Source organism: Eleutherodactylus coqui, chromosome 11 (genome assembly GCF_035609145.1).
Source record: "Eleutherodactylus coqui strain aEleCoq1 chromosome 11, aEleCoq1.hap1, whole genome shotgun sequence".
NCBI lineage: Eukaryota > Metazoa > Chordata > Amphibia > Anura > Eleutherodactylidae > Eleutherodactylus > Eleutherodactylus coqui.
Genome location: NC_089847.1, coordinates 87,909,165 through 87,920,514, shown reverse-complemented (window position 1 = coordinate 87,920,514; position 11,350 = coordinate 87,909,165). Strand labels below are relative to the sequence as shown.

Here is an 11,350-nt window from a genome sequence, read left to right as displayed (position 1 = left end):
TGGGGAATGCTTATGGGCAAGGCCTTATGTCTGATCATATTGGCTGCTTCCAACTCTACCTACCGCAAGCAGATGCTCGCTCAGTGGATACAATGCTGCGAGCTGGGGAAAACCCCTAGAATAATCCACGGCAGGCAAGCAAAGTGTAAATAACTGTATTGGTTAGCTGCGCTAAAATTCTTTCTTGTACCTGAAAAAGGTTTCGCCTGCAACGCGGCCTTCTACTGGTTTTGGCGACGTGACATTCACTGACAAGGCACAGGCCCTGGTAGGTTTCTGCGGGCACCCACAATACAGCGTTGCAGTCTTCAAATCTGTGCAGAACTATTTTCCCTAAAATTAGCAAGATTCACTTCAACCTCTTGTGGTGTATTATAGCCTTCTCCTGAGATGACATTCATAGTAATACTAAGAATAATAAAGATAAAAAGCATCATAGGCTGAAGGAAATATACGCACGGTACGTCATTTTTTAGCCTTCCATAACTATATATCTATATATGCATACATCCATATATTTAGCTAGATATCCATAAAAATGTATATCGATATATATGTATTTCTATATATTTATATAGATATTTATCTATACACAGAGACAGATAGACAGACAGACAGACAGACAGACAGACAGACTGTATGCAATAAGCCTGGATGTCTGACAGTTAAAGCTGCATTGTGATGTCATTAAGGCTCTATTATGACACGTACAGCTTGGAACCATAAATACTATAGCACGGCAGCCATTTACAGTCAGTCTCCATTGGAGTTGGAAGTTGGCAAACATGTACTAGTCTATCTTCCCAAGAAGCCACAGCAGCCAGATAAATTGGATGTTCCACCGAACGGCTATTTTATTCAGCCCGTAAGGGGGAAGCGGCGGCCTACAAAATCTGATTGGTCGCTGCTGCTGCCGACATTTTTTTAAAAGGTACGCTCAGTTCTTTCATGGAGAACAATAAGGTAGGTACTTACAATTCAGCCAGGTAGGTTCAGTTCTTGGAGGTTGGGGAATGCTTATGGGCTTAGACTGGCAGAATTACAGGGCTGCAGTGCTGGATCGCCGGTGTTGAGAACAGGAATGTACTTTTTTTGATTGTTTTCACTCATGTGGAGCTAATCTTAAACGTTAGTGTAACCAGACAACCCCTTTAAATAAACCCTATTGCTAAAATGATTGTCAGATTGTATTGAAGTAAAAAAAAATTCCCCCACCTCCCCCAGGTGTCCATTGCCTTCAAGCCAAATATTGAATAGATGCCCTGTTCTATACATCCTCATCAGTGGTATAGGATAGCTATTTTGCAAATGCTGTTTGTAGCAAGAAAAAAAATACCCCTAGCTAAATGGATAGAACATTTTTTTAGTCACAAAGTGGAAGAGCAGGATGACTATTATTACAGTTCTCGAGAAGCAATACCATCAGATTAGAAATGCTTTCAAGCAATTTTAAGCTATCTGCGAGCCCTGGTTGCAGGCGCTCTCGGACTTCTGTTACAGAAAGAAATTGCATCAACTCTGACATTTGATTTTTTATTTCGGTCTTGCTTTAAAATAGGGAGGTAATTCTTTTGTTTTCAATTAGATAAAAACATAATGAAGAAATGTATACATGTGGGATCCATTATTCCTGTGCTGTCACAGTGAAGAATGAGTTACCAACATGAGCTGAGGCAGGCCTCATGTCCACAGGCGAATCGGATTCCGCATGTGGGAGCCCGCAGTGGAATCTAACCCTGCCCACAGATGAGGACAGTGCTTACTTCTCTGGGTCTTCACAGTGGATGTGTGCAGAAGCGCTGTCCGGCGCACATGCGCAGTAGAGATTTTTTACATTTTAAATCTCCTGCTTTCCCGCAGAATCCGCGGCCCATCCACAATTCAATTGTGGATGGACCGTGGATCGGACAGCTTCCATTGACTTTAATGGAAGCCATCCGTACGGGAAACGCAGCAAAATGGAGCATGCTGCGATTTGTTTTCTGAACCGGAAGGTCCGCAAGACAAATCCGCATGCTTTAATTAAGCTGAGGACGCCTTTGTCCCATATGGGTGGCTTGAATTGCGGGTTGTCCGCGCAGATTCACAATTCAGATTTGCCCGTGGACATTGGGCCTTCCTGTGGTATTATGCAATGTTTTTATTCTTGTGTTTTGCTGCCCTCTAGTGGTCATTGTTATGTTTGTTTTATGTATATTTGCTACTGCTTGATAATGCCTTTCTACATACATGTAGCCCCTCTTGTTTCCCATGAGGTCATAGTCAGCCTCTGAGCAGTGCCATCTTATTTTTGCTCAGAATAGACATCACAGATCTGAAGAGAGGATCTTCCTTTGGCCCCATCAACTTGACTACTCAAGATACAGTCATATAAACTTCCTGAAATTTCACCATCGCATCCTCCTTCCTGAAATTTCTACATGCAACTAGTTTGGCTAGAGCAAGTGAATAGATATCGAATTCACCCATCTAACATTATTTGTACAGAGTCTGTCCTTACTCTCAGAGATCACTCACAAGTACGTCCTTGGCAGAATAATTCCTTGTAATATGCCTCAGTTGCAGCAGAGCCTCATTTTGAAAAAAAAACAGTAATTAAGTAGGAGAGTATATGCCCTAAACTCGTTTTCACCAAAGGCCACATCAGCCTTATTGCTGCTTTTAAGGGGCCGATTGCAATTGTAAAACTGCACAGTGTGATTGTATTCAGTAAGAGAAACCAAGTAATCTTGTGGATATGATACCTTTTAATGGCTAACAAAAATACATGCTGTTACAGCAAGCTTTTCGGGTGATTATTATTGACCATTCATCAGGCTTGTGAAACTGGTTTGGATACTGACTAGACTTGCCAATGCGCAAGTGTAGGAACAGGTTGCAGCACCGTCCTGAGCAGTGGCATAGCATTAGGGGTCACAGGGGTTGCAATTGCAGGACCTATAAGCCCAAGGGCCCTCCCTCACCACTATCATGAATTTACAATGGACAATATCCTGCCTTCTTCCTGCCCTCTGTTGAAAATCCATCAGTGGGCTCAGTGTGTAATATCCCACATCACTCTGTACACCGCCTCCTGAATATCTGCAATATGACTGCATTGTTAAAGGGGTTGTCTGCCCTTTTTTTTACTGATGACTTATGCTCTGGATAGCGATCAGTAGTTTAATGGACGGTGGTCCACCATTCAGGACTCCAGTCCATCAGCTGATCGTCCAGCCTGCTGTCCACTGCAGCCAGATGTGATCTTCTGACCAGCAGCTGAAAGGCAGTAGCAGCGCAGCGCTTCAATTGCTTTCAATGGGAGTGAAGCCAGCACTTCCTGTGTTGATGACTAATCATAATGTCCGGCCTGCTGCACTGACAGCGGACCAGACAATCAGCTGATGGACAAGGGTCTAGAGCGGTGGACCATCATCAATCAACTACTGATTGAAGGGTAGACAACCCCTTTAATGCAGTATTTCAGTATTTTTGGCCCCATTTTTAATTCTGCCCAGGTCCACACTTTCTCTAAAATCCCCTTGACTGTAAAAACAACAGGAGTTTTAAAAAAAGGATATACTGTAGAAATAAATATATAAAAATGGTTACCGCTGGGTGAGCCGGCGTTTTGCAGCATATAGCAGTGATTATCTACTGCACATAATAGCCTATCTTATGTACGCTGTCTTGCGCATTCTTCCTGGTTTCTTTTTTTCTTTCCCTGCTCCTTCGCTTAGCGACAGTGCATATAAATGTCACACATACGCAGAGCTCTCACGATGAACTATCAGCTCACTGCTAGATTATTAAGGCAGCGGTCAGGGGTCTCTGGATCTATCAGACCCCCCTGCCTCCAGAAGATGAGGCACAGATGCTTTTCACTTGCATTTTATAGTTAGAACAATGCAACAAATGCAACTGTTGCAGTTACTTCACTAGGTGAGGAGACAGAGATACACAAATTTGCAGACACTTTTTGCTTTCAAGTGGCGCTGTGGCTTAGTTGGTTAAAGCGCCTGTCTAGTAAACAGGAGATCCTGAGTTCGAATCTCAGCAGTGCCTACTTTTATCCTTGGAATTTCTGAGCTTTCTTACAATTCCCTACAGAAATTACGTCTTTGTCTCGAGCCAAATCACATCTCTGTTGCATTTTGCCTTCCTAAAATCATTGAAAGCTAAGAGCAATAGGATTTGCTGTAATATATGCATGTTATAAACCCGTATATAAGCCTGTGATCTCATGAAATGTCAGAAATGCAATTAAACATGTCATTTATATAATATTCTGTAATTACTACATTCAGTAACTTCAATATTAGTAAACAATAAATGTCTCTAAAACAGAACCTTGAAAAAAAAAAATACATGCACGTAGTCGGCAGGATTCGAACCTGCGCGGGGAAACCCCAATGGATTTCAAGTCCATCGCCTTAACCACTCGGCCACGACTACACTACAGCTCAAGTTCCTCAAAGCACTGTATAATGCAAGTTGCATAGCTAAGCAGTACCTGAGCAGCTATGAACCACTTTTATTCTTCCTTTCAACATTGGGTGGCTCCATAGCTCAGGGGTTAGAGCACTGGTCTTGTAAACCAGGGGTCGCGAGTTCAAATCTCGCTGGGGCCTTTCAAATCCTTTTATTTGTCATTTAAATTTTTTGCCAACAGTGCAGCAAGTTTACATTTTTTGCCAACAGTGCAGCAAGTTTAAATTTTTTGCCAACAGTGCAGCAAGTTCCGTGTGTTATAGAATACATTAAGAATTAAGTAAACCATTAAGAATACACATAAAAACAAGCCCTTATACGACTATGTCAATGGAAAAATTAAAAAGTTATGGCACTTGAAAGGTGAGGATCAAATAACGAAAATAAAAACATTAACCACTTAAGGACATGGCCTATTTTGGCGCTGAGAACGCAACAATTTTTGGGGGATTTTCATCTCCGCTTTTCAAAAGCCATAACTTTCCTAGTTTTCTGTCACCATGGCCGTATGAGGGCTTGTATTTTGCATGGCAAATTGTAGTTTTTATTGGAACCTTTTTCAGGTGCCTATAATGTATTGTAAAACTTTTATTATTGTTTTTTGAGAGCGGGGAGAGAAAATACATCAATTCTGCTATTGTTTTTTGTTGTTTTTTTACAGCATCAATCATACAGCATAAATGACACAATACATTTTTTCTGCGGGTTGGTACAATTATAGTAATACCAAAAGTATTCGAATTTTTTTAGGTTTTTCCACTTTTGCACAATAAAACTTAAAATAAATAATAAAAATAAAAATAATTATTATTTTTACATCACTGCATTCAAAGTCCCATAACTTTTTTTTATTTTTCAATGGACGGAGCTCTGTGAGGGCTTGTTTTTTGCGTTACGAGCTGTGATTTTTACTTGTACCATTTAGAGGTACATATGGCTTTTTGATTACCTTTATGGTGCTTTTTGGGAGGTAAAACGAACAAAATAAGCATTTTGCCTCCATTTTTTATGTTTTTGCAGCGCAAATTATAGTGCAGTTCATTACGGACACGATGATACCAAATATCTGGGGGCTTTCTCACACTTTTTACTTTATTTCTACAAATAGGGGAAAATGAGCAAAAAAATTCTTTTTTTTGGTACACAGTTGTTTTTTATTTTTTTACATTGTTTATGTCCCTGAAGGGGAGCTGAACCACAGCAGCTATGATAAGGCATTGCAGGATTTCTGTACTGCAATGCCTTCTCGCTTGTAATACCGATCATAGGCAATGGCAAGCCAGGACGCCTGTATCTGGCGTCCTGTTGCATGCCAACCAGCAGGCCCTCTGCGATTGCATCGCGGGGTACGATGACGTCACAGAGGGAGCGCCCTCCCTCTGTGAAACCTTTACATGCTGCGATCTACATAGATTGAGGCACGCAGGGGGTTACAAGTGCGGGGTCGCTGTCCTCATGAACCCCAGCTGTTGCGTTAGGTATCATGCTGCCATGATGTAACCTTAGGTCCTGTGGCATTAAGGGGTTAAAAAGTCATGAAGAGTTTAATACAACTAAAACAACTTGTCAGAAAAAGAGCTTAATATAGCCTGTATCTCTATGACCCCATTCACATCTGCACTTTGGGTGATTTCCATTGATTGGCTCGGTTCTCAGTCTAGCATCTGTGCCAGCAGATGGATTATTGTTTTTTTTTCTATCAAAATGCCGGTTCACACGCTCGCATGACGCACCCTTCCCGTGGAATAAAATGGCAATTAAATGCCTAATTAGGCTCAGCAGTCTTCTTTTCCCTGATTTGTACACAGGGTAACTCCCTCCCCCTCCCTTTTCTTGAGCTGCCATGGAAGCCTATGGCACCTTTCTACGTAACATGAACAAAGATAGATCAGAACCTTTTTTTTGCGGACAAAGATTTTGCGCGAAAAAAAACACATTCGTCTACTAATCTATTGAAATCAAAGGCATTATGCAGCTGTGATAATCATGGCCGCATAACGGAACAAAACCAAACCACTGATTTCAATAGATTTCAGTGGTTTCGTTTTCACTATCGGGATTCTCGTCCATTAATCGTACGGCCTAAGAAAATATAGGATTCTGAAACCGCCCTTAGTATTGCGACTGGCATTCTACCGGATGAAATTGTGCAGCATACTATGCTATTTCGTTAGAGGTTTTTTTGCCGCATCCCCGCAGGGGTTCTGGGTTAAACTACTATGGAGGTGTGAAAGGACCCTTAGCAAGTTTCACAAAATATTTAATTGAATAGGAAGGGTTTTACATGTACAAATGTTCATTATTTCTGTGGTAGAATAGAATTGAGAAATAAGCAAAAAGTGTTTCCGCCCGGTTTCGAACCGGGGACCTTTCGCGTGTGAGGCGAACGTGATAACCACTACACTACGGAAACTTCTGATAGGCTTCAGTTGACAAACAGCTACGTATCAGAGTTCCAACGAACCTGCTTGTAGTAATGATCTGTCTATTGTGCGGGCTGATGACTGACTGAACTAATGATGTTCCCGACCATTGCCAGTACAAGCCTGACTATACAGTCAGAGGAAGGCTCCTGCAGATCACTATACATTACAGCACGCAGCATACATCTGTGGATATACAGTCGTTGGAGCACATAGCAGTGTCTATAATCCCCCTCCCTACAGCGCCCCTACTACAGTCCCTGCAGAGATAGAACGGTGGCTGGCGTTCTGTTCACTTGTCAGATGTAACAGTTTACACGAAGCTTCTATCTCCGCAGACTACACGGCAATCCATTCCTGAGAGCAGATACCACTCGCTATAGTGTATTAGGAGGCTACTACAGACAAGTTGACCTCGTGGCGCAACGGTAGCGCGTCTGACTCCAGATCAGAAGGTTGCGTGTTCAAATCACGTCGGGGTCAATGGAAATTTCATTTTTTAAAATCTGCTGTTTAATTACTCATTTTTTAACCCTGTATTGTATAATCGTACTTTCATGGTAAAATATATGCTTTTTGTAAAGATTATTAACATCAATACTCTCATTCATGCAACTTCAAATCTTGTATTATGAAACTGCTGTGATTTAGGAAAGTGCAACGTAGGTCAGTGAAAATCTGAACACCAGCACAGCACGCTGGCGATAAAATTGAGTGATTTTCGTGCGATGCAAGAGTGAATAAAAACGCGGAATTACGTTGCGAAAAAAGAAAATCACGGTATGCCTTATCTTTCTGCGATGTGCAGGTTTTTTTATCGACCGTGTTTCCCTATTGTTCCTCCTTTTTATCGCATTGCACAAAATTGCGATTTTCGTGCGATGCAATACGTTTTTTAAACCTTAGAAAGTCCTATTGATTTTCAGGCTTAAAAAATGTACACGGTTTTATCGCACAATTTTATCGCGGATGGCAGCGATGCAATGCAAGATTATTTTCAGGAAAAAACATCTCTGATGCTCAAACAACGTGTGAACAAAGACGCAATTTTCTTGCAGCAAAATTGCAATCGCCAGTGTGAAGGAGCCCTTTACCTGTGCTTTTTCTACAACCTTCAGGCATGTAAGATATATTTTGGTGTTAAAAAATGCGCATTTTGCATCAATGTAATTGCGTTTTTTCACATGTCTTAAAAAAGCGCTTGCGGTTCCTATAGTTAGGGCTTAAACAGATGACCATGTTTGCGTATGTTTTTGCATGCGTGAAACTCACGCCCACGAAACATGATGATGCGAACCCATTGATGTCAGAGTGTTTATGAAAAGAGGAACAGACAGCGCCTTGGATTGATGACAAAAGAGTTCCTGGGGAAAACTCCTTGATGAGTTCTTCTTAAACTCTCATGGAATCCACAACGGTGGAGAAAGGTCACAGCATACAAACAATACAGGAAATACGGAGAAAATTAGGGCAGAACCTATATTTTCTCGCTTGTATAAAACATCCATAAGAACGAAGCCATCAAAGCACGGTCGTGGTCTTAAGCCCTAAAGCCTCCTTTACACAAGCATATGTGTATGTTCATTCGCGCATGGCAAACAAAGATGCACTGATTGAAATGGCTAATTAGTCCAAATGAGTTCCAGGCAGCGTATAACACATCTGCTTGCGTATTGCGTGCGGGATCTTTGGTGCACAAATGTACAAGAAAATAGACCATACTGTGCATGTGAATGAACCCATTGAAATGAATGTGTTCTATTTGCTGCATATTGCGCACAAATACATCCGTGTGATTCTAACCTTAACTTGCCATTTTTTATTCTATTTCCTGTCCTCACCCCATTTTTCAGTAATATGAAACCCCCTTTAACCATAATCTGACAAAATGTGTTGCTTTATTTTCGGAACAGATGTATATATACATTATTTTGAGATGACTGGAAATATTTTCCCACATAAATATTTCCATCTGAAGCAAACAACATTCATTATGTAAAACTTGGGAATTCTGTCCTAACAGAAGAAATTCTCAGCTGTTTACTATTATACGCTAGAAACACAGAACTAACGACGTGCCCATAAAAACAGGAAGCGTGTCTGTTGGTAGGCAGCTGAGATCCTCAACAATCAGAATTAGCGGTCTTGTTTAAATTCTTCGTTGTTACTACTCTACAGTTGACAAGTTATTAGGGTCCACAGAGGTCCCTGAACATACAATATTGATTGGTTCCTAGACAACCATTGTATGTTGAAACCATAAGGCTGGGTTCTCACGGGACGGAAATCCAGCAGAAACTTTGCGGCTTGGCTGCACCGAAAGAACTGCCAGATGCCCACTGGAGATCCGCAGCTTCGGCTGCCGGCATTCCACTGTGGCTTTCTCTCCCTATAGAGAGCAGAGAGGCAGCAGCGGAAAAAAAAAGAATTGATATGCTGCAGTTGTCAATTCCACACCGCATCTCCAGTTCCGCCCAGCTTTGCTGCAACGAATTGGCCGCCCTGTGTGGACGAGATTTTTGCAAAATCTTATCCACGTGGCTGGATAATCCCAGGATTAGGAGCTGCGGTCGGAATTGCCACACGGAGATTCCACGGCAATTCCGTCTCGTGTGAACTCAGCCTAACTCTATGGAAAGCTGGTCATTGGTTTGGAAGGCTCTGAAACATCAACCCCCCTCCTCAAATAGAAAAGAAAAATTGCAGTTAGGCTGGTTTCACATCTGCGCTGGAATCTTCAGCTGGAGGTTCCATCATAGATGCGGCTGAAAATATCGGAAGAAAAAGCACTGCATTTCTTCCGTCTAAAAGATGGGCAGCTAGGCAAAAAGAGGAGTTCCCCATTATAGTCATTGGGATCTATCTGGTTCAGTTCCATCCAGAGACAAAACCATTTGGCCACAGGGACCCTGGAACGGAGCAGGAAAACGGAATCCTGTTGCAGATGTTAGAGCAGCCTAAAATAATCCCAAAATCAATACAAATCGAGAAAATCCCTTGTATATAACAATCAGAGCTACTGGAATCAGGAAATCAATTTCTACAAAGATGGGAACATTGAAAATCTACAGCATTTACACACTGTGTGCAAAGACCCTTCGGCCAGTTTCACACGAGTATATTATAGGCAAGGGTACTAGCCTAATCGAGTTTCTTCTGACCCAAACAAACTCAAAGCATTATAGGAATCTATGATGTGCTGAGTTCAGGTCCAGAGACCCACAGGCAGGTTGGGAGCCTTGTCCACGTATAATAGATCTATGACTGGCCAGGACAGAATTAGCAGACTCCACATTTTACCACTAGTACAATACTGGTGGGTCAGGGCTGGAATCCAGTTGGCCGGAGAAGGTTAGCGAAGTACACTTTAGACTGTGGGTGAGGCACTTCCAAGAAACAGTTTGCAAGGAACACAATGTGATACATAATCCATGAGGGTAAGAGAACTATCTGGTAAAGAATATTACCAGAGTCACGAGAAAGGCGTTAAGGCCCATTTACATAGGACGATTATCGTTCAGAGATGTTCAAATCCCCTGCGCTCCCGTTGGATTTGGAACAATAGTTGTCCCACTTTAATCTTTGCCTCACAGAGTTTTTTATGAAGGTATCAGAAAGCTTGCAAAATCCGGTCTACAGTTTTCATGAAGTTCTTCATCAAACCTAGTATGATGTGAAGGGGTGGTAGCAGGATTTTGTAGGCCTTGACCAGAGCTGGGTGCTGGATATTCTTCTCTCCAACTGCTACATTTTGTCTGCCAGTCCATTCCTTCCGCAAGTAGTCCAATTCCCTTGCTCCGCTATCTCATTCAAATAAGAAACACATGTAATTTGTATATACCTGCTGCGGTCCCATTAAAAGGGCAGCTACCTTCAAATCACCACAGAGGTGTTAGCTGTACTTGTTATACTCAATGGAATTCAGTAGCTGCTTTAAGTCATTGTACGTCTCTTTCATGTGGACAGCATGTGCTACTGGAATAGACGGAAGACGGTTTCCATTGTGCAAAAGCACAGCCTCAAGAGTCAGTTTCGAAGAGTCTACAAATAGTCTCCATTACATAGTAACATAGTATGTAAGGCTGAATGAAGACAATGTCCATCTAGTCCAGCCTGTCTATCCTCCTGTGTTGATCCAGAGGAAGGCAAAAAAAACCAAGGGCAGAAGCCAATTAGCCCTTTTGGGGAAAAAATTCCTTCCTGACTCCCTAATTGCAATCAGACTGTTCCCTGGATCAACCCCTAATAGTTCCTACCTGCCTGTATACCCGGATTGACAATTAACCTAAGATTTATATCCTACTAGCGTACCCGTCGCGCGTTGCTGCGAAGACAGACATACATACATACATTCGTTTTTATATATCTAGATGACGGCAGCAGCGACCACTGAGATTTTGTAGGCCACTGCTTCCCCCTTGCAGGCTGAATAAAATAGCCGTTGTGTGGAACATCCA

General features: G+C 42.0%; 5 non-coding genes across 5 annotated transcripts; 3 read left to right on the top strand and 2 right to left on the bottom strand.

Annotated features, from left to right (window-relative positions):
- Window positions 1-3,970: 3,970 nt before the first annotated feature.
- Window positions 3,971-4,044, top strand: TRNAT-AGU (transfer RNA threonine (anticodon AGU)). The gene has a single exon. It is a non-coding gene; the product is annotated as a tRNA-Thr (tRNA).
- A 308-nt stretch (window positions 4,045-4,352) lies between these two features.
- Window positions 4,353-4,434, bottom strand: TRNAS-UGA (transfer RNA serine (anticodon UGA)). The gene has a single exon. It is a non-coding gene; the product is annotated as a tRNA-Ser (tRNA).
- A 103-nt stretch (window positions 4,435-4,537) lies between these two features.
- On the top strand, window positions 4,538-4,610 carry TRNAT-UGU (transfer RNA threonine (anticodon UGU)). The gene has a single exon. It is a non-coding gene; the product is annotated as a tRNA-Thr (tRNA).
- Window positions 4,611-6,810: 2,200 nt separating this feature from the next.
- On the bottom strand, window positions 6,811-6,883 carry TRNAV-CAC (transfer RNA valine (anticodon CAC)). The gene has a single exon. It is a non-coding gene; the product is annotated as a tRNA-Val (tRNA).
- Window positions 6,884-7,304: 421 nt separating this feature from the next.
- On the top strand, window positions 7,305-7,376 carry TRNAW-CCA (transfer RNA tryptophan (anticodon CCA)). The gene has a single exon. It is a non-coding gene; the product is annotated as a tRNA-Trp (tRNA).
- Window positions 7,377-11,350: the final 3,974 nt, after the last annotated feature.